Here is a 19,635-nt window from a genome sequence, read left to right on the forward strand (position 1 = left end):
AGTTTTTTAATAGATGATTTGGGCTGTTCGATATATAGGATCATGTCATCTGCAAACAGGGACAGTTTGACTTCATCCTTTCCAATCTGGATGCTTGCTTGTTGTAACAACTTCATAAAAGTATAGTTGTTATATCTTCTTCCCCACCCCACCCCCCCGGGTTTTTTTGTGTGTATGTGGGTGAATTAATTTGTTTATTTTTAGCTCCCACCAATGATTGAGAACACGTGGTATTTAAATGTAGAATTTTTTAAGGTTAGTTGCCTAAAAGGGTTTTCAAGTTCCAGGACTATGAAGATAGGGTAGTCCTGATAAAATGTGACACCTCTGCAGTGCCTCATGGGCTGACAGTGATACCATTTAATCTCCTCTTCCTGGGCCTTACTCAATGCTGAAATCTACAGTAGAAGATTATGGTAAAAGTTTTCAAATTTTCCATTTCGTATTCTGGGAGTGGCATAAAGTAGCAAGGAATGATTTGGTACTAGATTAGATAACTGAATAAAATTGTAGAGAAATATTGCCAGAGGTACATTTTTTAATGAAACAAAATGATATCATTGCAGGAAATAATTACCTGAGAATGGTCTCTTGCTTAGTTGTATTAAGAAATAGAACAAGTTCCAATTGTAGTTTTTGTTGTAGAGATTTTTCACTTTCTTGGTTATATTTATTCCTAGGTATTTAATTTTTTTGGTGACTATTGTAAATGGGCTTACTTTCTTGATTTCTTTTTCTGCTAGTTCATTATTGGAAAATATAAACACTACTGATTTGGGGGTGTTAATTTTGTATTCTGTAACATTACTGAAATTGTTAATCAGCTCCAAGAGTGTTTTGGTAGACGCTTTAGGTTTTCCTGTATATAGGATCATGTTATTTGCAAACAGGGACAGTTTGACGTTGTCTTTTCCAATCTGGATGCCTTTTATTTCTTTCTCTTGCCTGATTGCTCTAGCTAGTACTTCCAACACTATGTTAAATAGGAGTGGTGAGAGTGGGCATCCTTGTCCTGTAGACTTCATTAATTCTGGGGCTGCACAGGGGGATTTTTCAGGATCTATCTGCCACAGCCGTTCTTGGAGTCAGTTCAGAAATCTAGTGATATACAAGGGTACATCAAAAAGTTCAAGGAAAAATAGAATTAAAAGATAATACAAAATTTTCCACAAACTTTTTGAAGTACCCTTGTAAATTGATGGTCTTAGAAATCTATTTTAATTAGATGATTTACAGGGCATTACAAAGAATCAGTCTGTGAACACCCCTAGGGCAAAGTGGTAATGGATACATAGCTTAATTCTCAAATTTTGGGATGTGAGTAGAGACAGGTTGGCACAGGATGCCCTGTGGCTCCTGCATCTGAGAACCTGGTTGCTCAAAGATAAAGTAAATTGGGTCTTTTGACTTTTTCACTTATTAAACATTTCTTGGTTTATGAAAGGAATAGAAGAGATACAACAACATATCTTTGAGGTACATATTAATCTCAAAAGCATGCAGCTTCCAGTTGTTGGAAAAAGTGTAGAATCTGGAGCACACAAATATATTTTCTAGCTGCAAGGGTCAGAGGTGGTCATCCTCTAGTTTTTTTATTGGCTGGGTAGCAGTTGGACATAGGAAAGGGCAGCTTGCAGCATATTTCTACATTCTGAATGAAATTTTAGAGAGCTTATATGTCAGAAATTCTATCTGAAACGGGAAATTCACATTGAGAACAGATACAGAAGAGGAAAAAGAAAAAACTTAAATTTCAGTTTTCTATGGGCCAGGAAACATTTCTATCAGGGAAGAACAATAATAAAATTTACATGTGAGTTTCTTGCTTACTTTTAATAAAAAAGTAACTTTTAATAGGGTTGATTAGGCATTTGGGGATTGAAGTATAAGCAGAAGCACAATTCACTAATTTGTTAATTATTTACTCTGCTGTAAACCTTAATTAGTTTAATCTTTAATAACAGTAATGAAGCATAGAAAGAATTGAACCTCTTTAAAGGGAATTGCTTGCCTGCTATTATTTACACTTAGCCCCAGAAACTCTCTACACACCTTATTTGTAAAAGTAATGTGTGGTCTTCATAGAAAAATTTTCTGATGTAAAGCAAGACAACAAATGTCTTTCATATTGCTACCACCCAGACAGTAATTTTGTACATTACTAAGATACCACTGAATTTTCTGATTTTCCAGTTTTATTGTGAATTCATCATGAACATGTTTAGTGCTTGCATAATCTTCTGTTGGTTTCTGATTTAATGTCCACTACCCACTCTGAGTGGAGTCGATCCTTGTAGGTATTAGCAAGCAATAGGGTAAGCAACCTGAACAACAGCCTGCTGCAATCCGTTCAATTCCAAGCCAATTTACTCAGGCTACCAGGAAAATGAACTTGGCCTTTTCGGGCTAAAAGTCTCTTTCTGGTAATGATGCAGATGGGTAGAATATGTTTCATGAATGCATAAACTCCTTTTGTTTATTTATACAGATTATGACCCAAATCAGCAATAGGAACAAAGAGTATGCCATACCTAAGACATTCCCAAACATCCAGCCACAGTGAAATTTTTGATATGTAAAACCCAAATCCATTCCCTTTGTCATTTATAATCTTTCCCTTCACTAATTCAGAGGGTCCTTTCCAGAACTTTCTCTAAGATGGAACTAACTAGAACATACTGCTCCACCTGTGGTTAGCAATTACTTCATTTACATACAGATTTTTCTCAAAATATAGGTAGCACAAAGGGGAGGGCCCAATCTTAGGACAACAGAAAAGGGCACATATTCAATTCAGTTTTTACTGACACTTTAGCTCTGTGAGGTTAAACTACAGAGGTCTTGGTGAGAATCTCAACTCTTGCCCGGATCTCAGGGAGGGCCCAATCTTAGGACAACAGAAAAGGGCACATATTCAATTCAGTTTTTACTGACACCTTAGCTCTGTGAGGTTAAACTACAGAGGTCTTGGTGAGAATCTCAACTCTTGCCCGGATCTCACCCAACACCAGATTTGTATATCCAACAGCCTGATTGACATCTTCACTGAGATGTTGAAGTATCTCAGGATTTATATATGCAAAATTGAGCTTTTAAACTCCTTATTCTCCCTTCCCATCCCAAAGATGCTCAAACATGATTTATCAGCAGATTTTCCCAGCTCAGTTGATGGCAGTTTTGTCCTTCCAGTTGCTCAGGCCAAAAGCTTATATGATCATTGGCTTTTCCACATTCTACTTTTAATTCATTAATAAATTCTTTTAGTGTAACTTTAAGATATAACCAAAATCCAACACTTCTTACCACTTCTACTGCTAACAAAACATTCTGAAGCATCATCAGCTCTTTCCTATATTATTGCAATCACTTCCCTAAGAGCTCTCCTTGCTTATATGTGTGTCCTTCAAAATTCGTGTCCACGTAGAACCTCAGACCTCATTTGGATATAGATTCTTTGCAGACATAATCAGTTAAGATGAGGTCGTATGAGGTTAGAGTGAGTTCTAATCCAATGACTGGAGTTGGTGAAAGAAGAATAAACAGAAACACAGTCATGCAGAGATGGAGAGGGCCTTGTAAGATGGAGTCAAAGATGGGAGTGCTCAGTGTACAAGCCAAGGAATGCCAAGGATTGCCAGTAGCCACCACAAGCTAGAAGAATTAAGGACGAATCCTCCCCTGAAGCTTGCAGAGAGAGCATGGCCCTGCCAACTCCTTGATTTTGGGCTTCTGGTCTCCAGAACTATGAGAGAATAAATTTCTGTTGTTTGAAGCTACCCAGTTTGTGGTACTTTGTTAGGAAAGCCCTAGGAAATTAATACACCCACTGTGGTTCATTTTCAAGAGCAGCCAGTTATCTTTCTAGAGTGTAAGGTAAGTTGTTCTTCTGCTCAAACCCTTCAGTGATGCAGCCTTTCTTTCAGATTAAATGCCCTGGTTCTGAGCTATAAATAAATAAATAAATAAATAAATAAACAAATAAATAAACACACAAATAAAGGGTGTTGGGGAAGAAGACACAATAATCACAATAATTCCTTGAACTTGTTAAGACAAGTGAACAGATATGATGTGGTGGGGGGGAGGGGAGGGAGGGAGGGGAGACAGAGGAACAGGTAAGGGGTCATGAAAATCAACTACAATGTATATTGAGAAGTTAAAATGAATGAATGAATGAATTAATAAATAAATAAATAATAAATAAATGCCCTGGTTCTTTCAATGGTTCAAAACCTGTCATCATCTGTCCCACTCTTATCACCTCTCAGACATCGTCTCCTTTGCTCCTCCCTCACTCTTCTTTGCTGTACCTTGACTATACCAAGCATGCACCCACCGTATAGCCTCGGCATTGTCCCTTCCGTCTGGCTAGAATGTTCTCTCCAAGGTAGCTGAAGAATTAATTCTCTCATCTCTTTCCAGTCTTTGCGCAAATTTCACCTTCTTAGTGAGGTCCACCCTGACCACCTTATTTAAAATTGTAACCTGCTCCCTGCTCTGACCCCACCCCTGATCTTTACCTTCCCCTATTTTTCTTCCATAGTAACATCATCTTCTAATACATCAGATAATTAACTTACTTTTAAATATTTATTATCTATTTCTCCTAACCCCCTCATAACCATCATAAATATGGTAATGTTTGCATATTGTCTTTAATAGAACAGAGTCTTGTGTGTAGGAAGTCTTCAAATATTTGTAAACAGCTTCATTCATTCGTTCAAAAATATTTCAGTGCATACCATGTGTTAGGCAGTGCTATGACCCTATTTTCATGTGTTGCAGTTTTTGTCATGCTGTAGTTCATGAAAGCATTTTAACAGTTTTTAATAGCTACCTTTTAGTGTTGTTATGAGTATTTTGTGAGTTGTTTGGTGTAATGTACCTAGAATAACCCTGGCATATATTAAGTGATCAATAAATGTTATTTTTACTTTTGAAGGGAAAAAGAATTACTTCCTAAATACACTCTAGGCTGGAGATAGATTTTCTCAGCTGGACAGAAACATAAATACTATTATTTCTTGGCTTTCTGGGATACAGCAGCTCACAGGTGTCCTTTTAAAATAATTTCATGTATACCATTACATGGGATGTAGTAGCATATGTGCAATATAACCATGTTATTCTATGTGATGAGAAAAAGGCTTTGAGGGAGACTAATGGGAATGGGTTGGTGAGAGAGTAAACACAGCTAGTGGATTTCTTTGATTTTTAAGTAAGTGTATTCTTAGATTTTAGTACAGTTTAAAATTCTTTCTGAAGAACCAGTATTAGTAGATTCATCCCACAATACTGGATTTACAAATAGAGAATAAATTCTTTTAAAAATTAGGGAGATTTGAAGTTGATTTGAAAATTCAGTGTGGCCTATACTAATCCCCCCCAAATAAGGAATATAATAAATAAGATCGCACATAAAAATCTCTTCCTGTCTCTGCTGAGATATGAATAAACTCTAAAACAGAATAAAAGCTAATAACAGAGATAAATAAAGAATATAAACATGTTCTATATATAAGTGTATATGCATTCATATATGTACTGTATTCTATTTTCTTCTCTATGTAAGTATATATATGTGTACATACATACACACATGAGGGGTCTTCAAAATTTCATGGGAGGATACATATTTTCTTTTAAATGTATTTTTCCATGGACTTTTTGAAGTTCCTGTGTATATACTTCTATTTATTTGATCTATTTATATATGTTGCTCGGATAGTCCTTAAACTTGTGTTCTCACTTGTTCAGTGTGTTGTCGTTTTTCTTTTCAAAGGCAATTTTTGTTACCTACCTCATAATTTGTTTCTCTCATTTGGTACATTGTGACTTCCTTTACTTTTTTCTTTATATTTTATATATACTAAACTCGAATTTTTGTCTTTACCCATTTAATTTATCACAGGAGTGGATTTTTGTGATCTTTTATATTATTTCTTATTTTTCTTTATTAAGTTTTTCTATTCCTTTCACCATTCTCCACTTCCACCCAAGTAAAGGTTATTTCATTTTGTCTCACTTTCGCGATGATCTTTTGTTTGACCGGCATACCCTTCCCCTTTCTCATCCAGCAACCTCTACTTGCCCTTCATGTCTCAGCTCAGGTAAGTGCTACCTTCCTGACAGGACCTGTCTGACCACCCACACCCTCATCAGGCAGGATAAGGTGGCCCTTCTCTGCATCCCCACACCAACCAATGCATGTGTCTATCATAACATTATTTTTTTATCTGTTTTTCTTTTATTCACGATCCTTGACAGCAGGATTATTTTGTTGCTCTCTGACTTCTCAGAGCTTCATATTGCTCCTGTGAACAAAGTGGATGCCTTAGTGCCTTTTCTTTTAAGGTCCTTTATAAAAATTCATGTATTTAAAAATTTTTTGTGAGTGAAAAATGCTTCTTTTGTAGATACTTAAATTCAAATTGTTTAGAAGTGTTTCAAATAGTTCTGAAATCTTAAAATAATGCTAAGCATTACAAAGTAAAAAGAGAGAGTGGAGGCCTCTGGTGTGCCATGAAATTTGCAACTTATAAATTAAGTTGTCCTTATGTAGAATAGACACCAAAGGAGAAAAGAAGCCTTAGCGTAAGTCCTGAATCCTAGAAGTATCAGTTTTGTGAATTTCTACACATTTAAAATAATATGCAAGTATTTAGATTTTATTCCTTCAGAGAGAGGTAAAGTTGGTAGGAGGATTTCACCCCTTTGGATGTGAGACACCAGTGTCACAATTATTCTCTTGAGTGGATACTTCTCCCAACTGAGTTTACATTATAGGTCATGGGCACTAAACACTGGCATGAATTTATAGCTTCCTGGCAGGACTGAAAAGAAAAAAAAAACCAAACATTTTGTCTTTTCTGCTGTTTTCTCTTTCTACACTCCACTCTAATAACAACTGTTCTCCAATAACACAGGGTGTTTGCTATTTGATTTATTTGACCAGCAAAGCAGTGTGGGTTTTACTGTAATTTATGCTTGGTTCTGACGGTATCATTTCTGTTTGGGCTAGGTGTGTCAGCAATAAGATACTGAGTTACTTAGAATGGATCTTATGTTATGGAAAAAGGCAAGGGAATGTTAGACTAACATGAGTGGACTTCAAAACTTTGTGGGAAAAATGGAATTAAAAGATAAAAATAAAAATATAAACTTTATTTCTCAATATAAGCTCCATCAAATTCAAGACACTTTTGTAAGGGGTGATACCAACCATTTAGTTCACCCTTAAAAAACTGAGGGTACTGCACATTTCACCATGTAAATGCAGTCTTTTAAAAATATTATTGACTGAAGAAAAAATGGATGCCCTTTAAAGATTTTAAAGATTTTTTTTAAGATTAAGAAACAGAAAGAAGTCAGAATGAGCCAAATCAGGACTGTGAAGTGCATGCCTATTGATTTCCTATAGAAACTCTTACAAAATTGCTCTTGTTTAATAGGAGGAATGAGCAGGACCATTGCCATGGTGGAGAAGGACTCTCTGGTGAAGATTTCCTAGGAGTTTTTCTGCTAAAGCTTTGGCTCACTTTCTCAAAACACTCTCATAATAAGCAGATATTATCGTTCTTTGGCCCTCCAGAAAGTCAATAAGCAAAATGCCTTGAGCATCCCCAGAAAACTGTTGCCATGACCTTTGCTCTTGACTGGTCTTCTTTTGCTCTTACTGAACCCCTTCCACCTCTTGGTAGCCATGACTTCAATTGTGTTTTGTCTTCAGGATTGCATGGGTAAAGCCATTTCATCTCCTATTGCAATCCTCCAAAGAAATGCTTCAGGATCTTGGTCCCACTTGTTTAGAATTTCCATGGAAAACTTTCCTCTTGTCTGCAGCTGATCTGGGTGCGACTCTTTTGGCACCCATAGAGTGGAAAGTTTGCTCAACTGTAATTTTTCTGTCAGAATTGTGACAGCTGAACCAATTGAGATGTCTACGGTACCGGGTATTGTTTCTGTTGTTAATCATAGGTCTTCTTCAGTTAGGGCAGGAACGAAATAATTTTTTCTTTGCAAATTGATGTGGACGGTTGGCTGCTATAGGTTTCATCTCCAACATCATCTCATCTCATCTTAAAACGATTTATCCGTTTGTAAACTGCTGATTTCTTTGGGGCATTGTCCCTGTAAACTTTTCATAAAGCATCAAGAACTTCATTCTTCCACCCAAGATTTGCTATAAATTTTATATTTGTTCTTGCTTCTATTTTAGCAGAATTTATGTGGCTGTTGTAGGGGCTCTTTTCAAACTAATGTCTTATCCTTCTTAGTGCCTCAAACTAGATCCTGTTCAGACATGTCATAACAAGTTATTATGTGTTTATTTTGTTGCAAAAGTATTTTACAATCCATGCATAGTTTTTTTTATAATATACATTTTCCATGAACTTTTTGAAGACATCTTGTCTTTCGGAGCATATAGGATGTGTTTAAGGGCATGGGACTCACTGAGAGCACCAATGTGTAGACAAAATAGATAAGAGAGCTCAGGATGAATCCAGTTTTTGGAAGTTGGGTGAGGAAGACACTAAAAAGGTATGGCTGAAAGAGAGGAGGCAAATCAGAAAAGGTGGAGGCATGGCAGCTAAGAGAGGGGTGTTTATCAAGAAGAAGGCATGGCCAGTTGTCAAGTGCTGCTAAGATGTTGAGTAAGAAGTCAGGGAAAAAGCCACCATTACTTCCATTTGAGCTGTGGATCTCTTCTTGCTATTCAGGAACTCTCTTTTGTATTAAGAAACTCTCCCTCTTTTGCATCATAAATTTCTATCTCTTGTCAGAAGCATGAACATTACGAGCTACCTAAAAAAAGTTAGTGCTTGAATTCTTATTCTTCTCAACTACTTCTTTTTATCATTGATTCTCTTTGTAGCACATTTTGTTAGAATCACACCCTTCGTCCTTCATCCCCACCATTTTATTGAAATTATCATGGTCTCAAAAGACTTGTATGTTGCCATATCCAAATTAGAATTCTCTGTATTTACTTAAAGCATTTAATACACTTTCCTAAGACATTTCTCTTTGCTTCCTCAGTACCATGTTCTCCAGGTTTTCCTCCCACCTCATTGGTTTTTACTCTTTATATCTTTTACTTTTTATATTTTCTCTTCTTCCTCATCTCTAAAGTTGCAGTGTTTAAGAGCTAGATCTTGGGCCCCTGGCCTTAAATACCACTTGTAATGCTGTCTAAATTATATCTTTAACCCTCACTTTTTTGCTGAATTCCACACTCGATTGTCCTTGATACTTAAACCTAAATATCCAACTGTCACCTCAAAATTACCATGTCCATGACAGAACTCTTTCTTCTCTATCATTCCAAATCTGCATGAAATCTTGTCTTGTCTGGTCTTTCCCATTTCAATGAAAATGTCCATAATTCATTTCTTTGATTAAGCCAAATATTTAAAAGTTATTTTCAATTCATCAGCAAATTTTATTAACTTTTCTTCAAAATATTTTCTGAATTTCATCATTAAAAAATTATTCCTGTATTAGAAATTTGTCAAGTTAGGCTTATGCTCTTATATGTCTGGATCATAATATTTTCCTGTTTTATAATTTGTCCTTTTCTCTCCTTATTCTCTATTTTTTTAGCCAGATAAGTCTTCTAAAAGGGAAAATCAGGTCAAATTACTGTCTTGCTCTAACACTAGGATAACTATATATTCTGTTTTCCCAAGACCGTCCCAATTAAGTACTATTCTTCTAGAGTAAATACCAATACAGCCTCTTTTACTCTTAAAATAATCATCTTTTGGACAATGAAGTATATGGTCACCCTGCCTAAAACCATCTAATGGCTGTTCATTGTAAATAGAATAAAATCCATCCTTCTTACCATGGCACATAAGGTCATATACATCCTTGCCTGCCTTTCTGTGTTCTCCTCTTATAGTTTCCTCTGTGGTTCACTACACTTTTTCAAGATTTGTGTCTTTCTCTAGCTGTTTTCCCTACCTGGGATGTTCTTCCTCCAGATAAACAGGTGAACAGCTCCTTCTTATTACTTAGGGCTCAGGCATAGTTTCTCCTCCTCAGAGAGAATTTCTCTGGTCATGTTATCTAAATTAGTTCCTCCATTTGCTTTATACTCCACATTTTTTATTTTTCTCATAGTACTTAGCATTGTATGAAATTATTTATTTACAATTAAAGTCTGTCTCCCCCACTAGAATGTAAATTCCATGAAGACAGTGACTTGTCCTTGTTCAATGTTATATTCCCAGTTTCTAGAATAGATTGGGGTACTTGGTAGGTGCTCAATAAATTTTTGAATAAATGAGTGAACACAGAAATTATTAGAGACCTTAACAATAATAGTCCCAATGGAGTAAAGGGGAAATATTTTGCACTGTAAAGTGAATGGAAGGCAAGGAACTGAAGGCGGGGAGTTTAGACAATTCTTTCTGTAAGTACTGTGAGTCCCAGTCATAATGGAGTAAAGGGGAAATATTTTGCACTGTAAAGTGAATGGAAGGCAAGGAACTGAAGGCGTGGAGTTTAGACAATTCTTTCTGTAAGTACTGTGAGTCCCAGTCATAGGGAAGTCACCATGTTGGGAGCTCTTTGGGATAAAAACGTCAATAATATGTTCTCTACATTCAGGAAACTCTGTTAAGAATTAGAAGATGAATACACATAAGTACATGTAAATCACATCAAAATAACCTGCTTTTAATATTAATATGGTTGTGAGGTTGATAGAGGATACCATAAATATATTTATGTTATTGTGATACCTGACAGAATATCTTATGATCTTTGTGCCAATAAAATGGCAAGATGTGGGCCAAATGAGAAGGCAGGATAAAGAGATGACTGAAAGCTTGTCATAGAAGATTGGTTAGTGGGGTGATGTTAGTTTGAGTTGAACTTTTAAGTAGAGTAGGCTTTGGTAATATATACCTGAATTTATCTGGGTGAGTAATTTTACTCTGCAAAGTGAAAGTAATCAGCAACATTTTGGAATACTGAGTTCATAAATTATGTTTTACTCCTTGAAAGTATAGGAAAAAGCCCAAGCCCAAGAAGTATATTTACAGGCTTTTAAAAGTCATCCTTTTCCATCATGGACTTAACTCAATTTTTTTTACAAGTAAAGCACTTACTACAAATAAGTGGGAGATAAACTCTAATTATGGCTTTTGTTTAATTCACATCCACCTCCAACAAAGCTTATTATTAGCTCATGGAACTTAAATTGACTGTGGTACAGAACAATTAATGTCTTATGTATTTGTGTTCAGAAGAGAAGATACATGGAAATAGGAAGCTGATGAAAAAAAAATGAATGTACATTAAGACTCAGAATAAAAATAGGTAACTTTTGTAAACAGGGTTTTACTCCCTAGGGCAGTGGTTCTTAACCAGGGGATACTTTGCTCCCTAGGGGATATTTATCTGGGTGAGTAATTCCCTGGGACAATATGTGGAGATGTTTTTGATTGTCATGACAGGTGAGAGATTGCTACTGTCATCTAGTGGCTAGAGATGGGGATGCAGTTAAACATCCTACAGTGCACAAGACAGCCCACCAAGACAAAGAATTATCTGGTCCAAAATTTTAGTAGTAGCGAGGTTGAGAAATTCCTCACTAGACAGTGGTTCTTAAACTTTAGTGTGCATCAGAATCATCTGCAGAGCTTGTTAAAATGTTCCTGTGAGAAGTCCCTAGAGTTTCTGATTCAGAATGACTGGAGCGGTCCCAAGAATTTAACAAGTCCAAGTGACGCTGATGTTACTGCTCTAAAGGCCACAGTTTTACAACCACTGCTGTAGGGCTAATATTTTTTAAAGAAATTTAAAAAAACTGCTGAGTTAAAACAAAAAACAAAAAACCTCCAAACAAGCACAATGAAGATATGTGAAAGGTCTGCCATCATCATATTTCTCTGGCTCATTTTATCCTTTATTTTTAACTATATAACCAATTCGTGAACATGTTCATAGTGTACAGTTCTATGAATTTTAATGCATGTATGGATTCTTATAATCATCATATTTTCATGACATAGAACAGCTCCATCACCCCAGAAAACTTTCCTCTGTTATCCCTTTGTAGCCACATCTCTCTTCTACCCCTGATCTCTGGCTAACAATTGGTTATTCACGGTCACTATCTTCATCTTTCTGAGAATGTCTTATAAATGAAAGCATGATGCATGCAACCTTTTGAAACTGGTTCCTTTCACTTAGTCTAATGCCTTTGAGATTCAGTCAAGTTATTGTGTGAATCAATAGTTCTTTCTATTTTTTATTGGAAAGTAATATTTTATTATGTGACTATACCTCATTTATTTATTTATTTATTTAAAATTCAGTCACCTATTGGTGGACATTTGGGTTATTTTCAGAATTTGGTGGTTACGAGTAGGGTTGCTATAACCATTGCAGTGGTATAGGTTTTTGTGTGAACGTAAGTTTTCATTTCTCTAAGGTAAATATTCCAGAGAGAAATTTGGGAGCATATGATAAATGTTTGTTATAAGAAACAGCAAAACTGTTTTCAAGAGTGGCTGTATCATTTAACATCCCCACAAGTGATGTGTGAGAATTCTAATTGTTTTGCACCCTTGTCAGCACTTGGTATTGCCAATAATTTTTATTTTAGCCATTCTAATAGGTAGTAGTGGTATCTCAGCATGGTTTTAATTTGCATTTTCGTAATGACTATTGATATTGAACATCTGTTCATGTGTTTATTTGCCAGCTGTTTGTCTTTTTCCGTAAAGTGTCTGTTCAAGTCTTTTGCCCATTTTAAAAATTGGGTTGTTTGTTTCCTTAATATTGAGTTGCGAGAGCTGTGTATATATTCTGGATACAAGTTCTTTGTTGGATATGTGATTTTCGAATATATCCTCCAGTCTGTTGCTCTTTCCATTACCTTAATTGTGTCTTTTGCAGAACAAAAGTTTTAATTTTTTCTTTTATGGGTTATGCTTTCAGTGTGATCTCTAAGAACTTACTAGTTGTTTTCTATTTATTCCGTCTGTTCCTTTTTTCTTTTGATGTCTACTCATGAATTATTTGAGTATTTATTATGTTTCCATTTTATCTCCAGTATTAACTTGTTAGTTATACCTCTATTTCTAATTTTTAATTGAGTCTTTCAGTGTGATCTCTAAGAACTTACTAGTTGTTTTCTATTTATTCCGTCTGTTCCTTTTTCTTTTGATGTCTACTCATGAATTATTTGAGTATTTATTATGTTTCCATTTTATCTCCAGTATTGACTTGTTAGTTATACCTCTATTTCTAATTTTTAATTGAGCTCTCTAGGGTTTACAATATACATTGCTAATTTATCATATTTATAATTTATCATAGGGTAATATTACACAACTTCCTGTAGAGTATAAGAATTTTAGAACTGTGTACTTGCTATTCTGTCCTTCCTTTAATTCTGCTATAGTTATCATACATTTTATTTTACCTATGCTTCCATATGTTATGCACCCAAAATATCTTGTCTAAAGCAAAAAATATTAACTATTATCCTTTAAAGTGATTGCTAATAAGAAAAAAGTATCTTTTAAAATTTTCCTTTGTACTAATTTGGAAACTCTTTGTTTCTTTCAGTAGCTTTGTTAATTTGTTAAATTCTAATATTAAAATTTGTGCTTTTTAGAATTTGTTGAATTCTTCTCTGTGGTTTTAAAAGTGAAATTTAAGACTTTTGTTGGTGATTTACCTCTTTGGTTCTAAACTTTCCCTTTTGAAAACAAGTCTTCTAAAGATTCATCTATCTCATTTTCATAACAAATATTTACTGAGCACTTACACTATGCCAGACATTGTCCCAGGTACTGGAATCCCAAGAGATACTTCTTGGTATTCTAGAATGGTGCTTCAATGTGGGAGACAGTAAAAAACATAATTAAAATGCAGCATAATTATGGTAGGGGGGGCCTGGGAACAGTACTGGGGAAAATCTTAGGGACAGTACTTCAGAAATTACCTTCTATTGTCCAGGATGTCAGTCATAAATTTCTGGGAAAAGGGTTTTCTAAGCTGAGATCTAAAAAATGAGGAGAATTTAGCCAGGTGAAAGGTGGGGGATAAATAGGGAGGAGAATGTTTTGAGGCAGAGAGAACAGTACGTATAAACTCCCAGACAAGGAGAGTGCAATGCTTCGGGGAACTGAAGACAACTCAGTATTGCTGGAACATAGAATGTGGGGTGGAAAAGTGGTCAGTGGTAAGTAAGGAAAGGTCAGTGACAGCATGATGATGGGCCTTACAAAACATAACTTATTTGATTATTTGATAATTATATTTGCACATATTAAAAACCACTATTGGTATTGATTAGTAAGTAGATTTGATTGGGGCAAGATTAGGGTTATAATATCAATTACGAGGCTGTTTAGTAAGATAGTAGAATGGAAATGGAGAGCATTGGATGGATTCGGAAGGTATAAAAACTGGATTTGGGTGATGAAAGAGAGCAAGGTTTTAAAGCCTCTGGATTAGGCAACTGTGGGGTGAGTAGTACGAATCATTGAAATAGGGGTCACCTGCGGCTGCAGATGTTTTTGAGGAAATGACTTCATTTGGGACATCCTGAAGGTGAGGTGCAAATAGGCCAGTGATATAGATACAGATATAGATGTCCTATATGGATCTGAGCTCAAGAGAGACACGTGTGCTGGAGTTGTAGATATGGGAAGGATAAGTATGTGGATAGTGACTTAAGTCACAGAAGGGACTATTGGAGAGGTGCCTGAGGAAAAGCTGACATTCAGGAGGGATACAGAGGCCGAGGAGCCGGTAAAGCAGATGGAGTTGGAATATTCAGACAGCAGAGGAGCAATAGGGGGAAACATCTGTGAACAAAAATGCACAGGGAGGCACAGAACATGGAGAGTCTTTGGATCAATATTCAGATCTGACACCTGTGCAGGAGAGAGAGAAGGAAGCATGTAAAAAGGGAAAAAAACATAGTCATCTGCAGTATTAGCTCATTTGAATTATGTGGAATTGCCAATATTTTATCATTTCTGATCAAATAAAAAGCAATTTCACATTGTTAAGCCTGATAAATAATATTAGATATCACCGTATTTGGTAAAGCTTAATGTTGTTTTGTTAAACTTTGTTTTAAAAAACAAAAATAAAATTGAAAAACAAATAACTCTAGTTCCTGGTCAAAACTAGTTGAAAGTCATCGTACTGGAGCATCTGTTCCTGAGTCGCACTCTGTGGTCTAGGGCATACACCTGTGTGTTGGGTGACAGAACCTCGGGGCACAATCTACGACTCGAAAATAATCTAGACTTTGACTTCATTAGCTTTATGATTTTTACCTTTGTTCATTTGGAGACTCTATTATACATTCTATTTTCTTCGTTTTCTTCCCGGTGACAGAACCTCGGGGCACAATCTACGACTCGAAAATAATCTAGACTTTGACTTCATTAGATTTATGATTTTTACCTTTGTTCATTTGGAGACTCTATTATACATTCTATTTTCTTCGTTTTCTTCCTCTTCTCTTTCTCCCCCTTCTCCTTCTCTCTCCTCCTCCTCTTCTCCCTCCTCCTCCTCCTTCTGTCCTTTGTGGTTTTGCTGGTTGACTTAGTTTTAAATAAATGAAATAATCACCACCTGCCAGGGAGAGACGGCTCTTTTCTTTTTCCTGATTAGTGAAATCTACAGACACAACATCACTTACATCGTTTCAATATTTAGTTGCTCTTATTTGTTTTTGTTGCTTCTTATACTTGGAGACTTTGGGGAATATTTCTGAATTCATGGTTTGTACAAGTGGTTTAGGATACTTGGGAAAAGTGAGATGCTGCTATAATATGTTTGTTTAATGCTTTAACTTTTACTGTGGGAATGTAGGAAGCGTTTTCATTGGCAGATGGGGAAACTGAGGCACAACTGAGGTACAGACATGGATCTGTTCACCTTTTGTAAACTGAGAAATATGGCAGTCTCACTTTTGTATTCAACCGATCCCCCCAGTGCTAATTATGGTGAATAGTATTAAGTTGAATATGCATTTGACTATTCCTGGAAAGGCTTTTTAAAAAAATTTTTATTTTTTTGCAATTTTATTTATATTTTTTATTAACATATTCATTGTTACAAATCATGTTTATTCTTTATGCCCCTTTTCCATTCTCTCCCCTTCCCCATCCCCCTTCCTGGTCCCCCTTCCTATCTCTACCTTCCTAATAACCACAGATTTGTTCTCTCCATCTGATAGATTAACTGTTCCTCTGTTGGTTTGTTGCCTAGATGATCTGTCCAGTACTGAGACAGATGTGATCAAGTCCTCCCCTGTTGTTGTAAATCAAATGCTTCTTCTATTACTCTGGACTGTGCTTTGTGGAGAGAGAGGACCTCTTCTCTTTTTTTGGTCTCTGCTGGTGCCTCCCTGGAAAGGCTTTTAAAGACTCTTTCGTGGATGTAGATACCATGATTCTATCCAACCTATACTCTTCTTAGTCCTCTAATCTTTTTACCTTGATTTTATACTCAAATACCGTCTTCATTTTAAAAAGATACTCTCCCAGTGAACTGCATAGCAATTTGAGTGCTTTATGTATTTGTTTATTTATTAGCCAGGAGAAATTTTCTCCATTCATAAGGCTTGTGCATATCTTATCATAATCTCTTCACACTGTGAAATAGAATACTCAAGCAAATGATTTTTGAAAGCTGCTTGCTGCAGACTGTGTGCCTTTGTATCTCTTTAACAGCTTGACATGAACTGCCATCACTGGGCATTACGGCAGCCACAATATTACCTGTCATTAATAGTCTCTGCTACTCTGCTGTTATAATTGCTGACCTTAGCTTGGCCCTCTGCTGTGAATTAGAATTTCTGTTAAGAGGGAATATTAATGAAACAAAGTTAAATTCCTCAGCAGCTTGCAACTGGAGTTGAAGACAGTCTCCATTTAATTTTTAAAAGAGAATGACTTTGAATCTACGAATATTGCTATTATGACTTCAAAATGATAGGTAAGATGCATCGAAACTGTTAGGCTCAGAAGCCTTTCTTTTTGAGGATATCGGGGTAGGTATTTTGTTCATTTTGTAGAATTCTTTTAAGACTTAAAACATTTATTCTGAAGGATTGATATAAATATAAAGGATGACTTACCTAAATAAGACACAAGCTGAAGAATTACTTAATGAAAGGCATAAGAGGGAGAAATGCACTCTCTTGATCACCAGGTACTTTGCTAATTTTAAATGGAAAAATAGGCTAGAACATTATTTCTTTAGGTGAACAAACACTTAAATACAGAGCATATTCTGTCTTGTTTTTAGTGTGGGCTTTTATGTTTTCTCAACTTCCAAGAGATACCATATGCATATAGTGAGTGTTCATTTATATTTTTATAGTGGAGATGAAATAAAGGTTGAAAGATGTGTTAATTTAATTGGGCCATGCATCAGGCCAGTTACAGAAGTGACCATCGTGGTGATAGAAGTATGACTGGTTTTGGGGGTTTGAGAGTTGTGATGTTTTCATAGTGCTCTGTAACTGTTTTTAGGGGTATATACAAATTTAGATGTTAAAAACTCAACTTTTATTTTAAATATTCTCTTACACTGTCTGTGAGATACTTGACACTGGAATTTATCATCATAGAATCTAGAAACTGGGCAAAATCTCAATGATGTATTTTAATCACTTCATTTTAAAAATTGAGAACCTTATTTTGGAATTTTAGCTAATTTCTAGTTATTTAATTTAATGATGATAATTTCTTTAACTTATTGCTTCAAATAATGTTTTGCTTTTGAGATTATTTCCTTGACTTAAATCTCTCTACTCCTTTATTTCCTAGGCTTGAAGGCCATTACTGGTTCACTTTTCTTCTTGTTAGGAGTATTTACTAGGGTAGCAAAGGTTAGTACCAAGAGGCAGTATGCATTTTGAATCTCATTTAATACCTCAGCATGGTTTTTTTACTTATGAAAATTGCTATGAACTGAATATTCATAAGGCCTTTTAAAATGGCATTAGGGTTCACTATATATATGTGAATATATGTATCTATATATGTAAATACATACATATATATATATGTATACCATATGATAGAAGATAGGTACATAAAAAATTTATTGGTGTTACTATGACAGTTCAAATGATAGAAAGATGGTAAGATTGAATCTTATGTGCACTGAAGGAATTTGCACACAATGTCACAGATGACACCTATTCCTCAAATAGCATACTAGTTTTCACCTAGTAGAGGTGCTGCCCCGATGAGTTATAATCCTAAAACATTGCATTAAGACTGTATCTGGCCAGAGGATCTAAAAGCTCTCCTTCTTACCGCATTGACTACCCCCATTATTCTCAAAGTAGATAATTATATAAATAATATAATATATAGTATATAAATAATATAATTTATATTATAGAATAATATTTTCCTTCATAGCTGTTGGATAAAACCTATTGCTTGAATGTAAGATAGTGGGGGATATAGGATTTTGAAGTGAAAGGAACTTTGCTAGGAGATTTGATTTGGTTATCGACCATCACCCTTCTCTCAGAAGTCTACTGGGATAAGGCTTCAGAGACAGTTATCTAGATCAAGACATGATCAGGCTGATATCTCTATTTACTTGTCTGGCAAGAAAACTCTCATTCCCAGCCCCAGTTAAAATGATTGTGGTTTCTGAAGACTACAGCATAAAAACTATACTACGATATAAAAAATGAAAAGACACGTGAAACTTCGTAATTATCAGGGCAGTTCAAATAATTTGGCAATCATCTTGTAGCCATAGAACTATTTTCCTCCCCTCAACCTGGTAGTTATAAGGGGAGCCAAGGAGCAAATTAAAGAAACTAGAGAGGTTACTTAAAATCTGACCTCTTTGCTCAAACTCTGCGAAACCCCCATAGGATTATCATTTGGCCTTTTTTTCTGGGTAGACAGCTGGGGTAACTGCAGCTCTGTTTGAATGTAAAAAATCAATGTTCGAACTCTTGTTTAGATGGTCAAGTTAGGCAGATTCAGTAACATGTCATTTTGGTTTCAAGGCATAAGCATTTTTGATATAAACTTTGCTCTGTACCAGCTAGCCACCAAACAACAATAACAACCCCCCCCCCCAAACAAGCAAACAAACAAAAATAAACTTTGCTTTTGGAAAAAAAAGATACATATTAATCACTAAACAGATTATTTCAAGCTTAAAAAATTGAAACATTAAGACAGCCAATTAATATTTGTTGATTATCTGTGAAAGTTGGAATAAACAAGCAAACATAATATAAAGAAAATCTTAAGGAAATTATTATTTTTTACTATGTGTATTTAAGGTGTACAACATGCTATTTTGATATACACATACATAGTTAAATAATTATTACAGTTAAGAAAATTGATCAATACATCATCTTCTATACTTACCTGTTTTGTGTGTGTGGTAAGAGCACCAAAAATCTACTCTTGACAATTTTCAGTGTACCATAGTCCTCATACTGTACGTTAGCCCTCTAGACTCATTCATCCTTGTAACTGCAAATTTGTACTCATTGACCTACACTTTTCCCTATTTCCTCCTCTTCCATGCCCCTAGTAACCACTGTTCTACTTACTGTTTTTATGTATTCAAGTTTTTTTTTTTTTTTTTTTTTTTTTT

The sequence above is a fragment of the Galeopterus variegatus genome, unplaced genomic scaffold (genome assembly GCF_000696425.1).
Source record: "Galeopterus variegatus unplaced genomic scaffold, G_variegatus-3.0.2 Scaffold432, whole genome shotgun sequence".
Classification (NCBI taxonomy): Eukaryota; Metazoa; Chordata; class Mammalia; order Dermoptera; family Cynocephalidae; genus Galeopterus; species Galeopterus variegatus.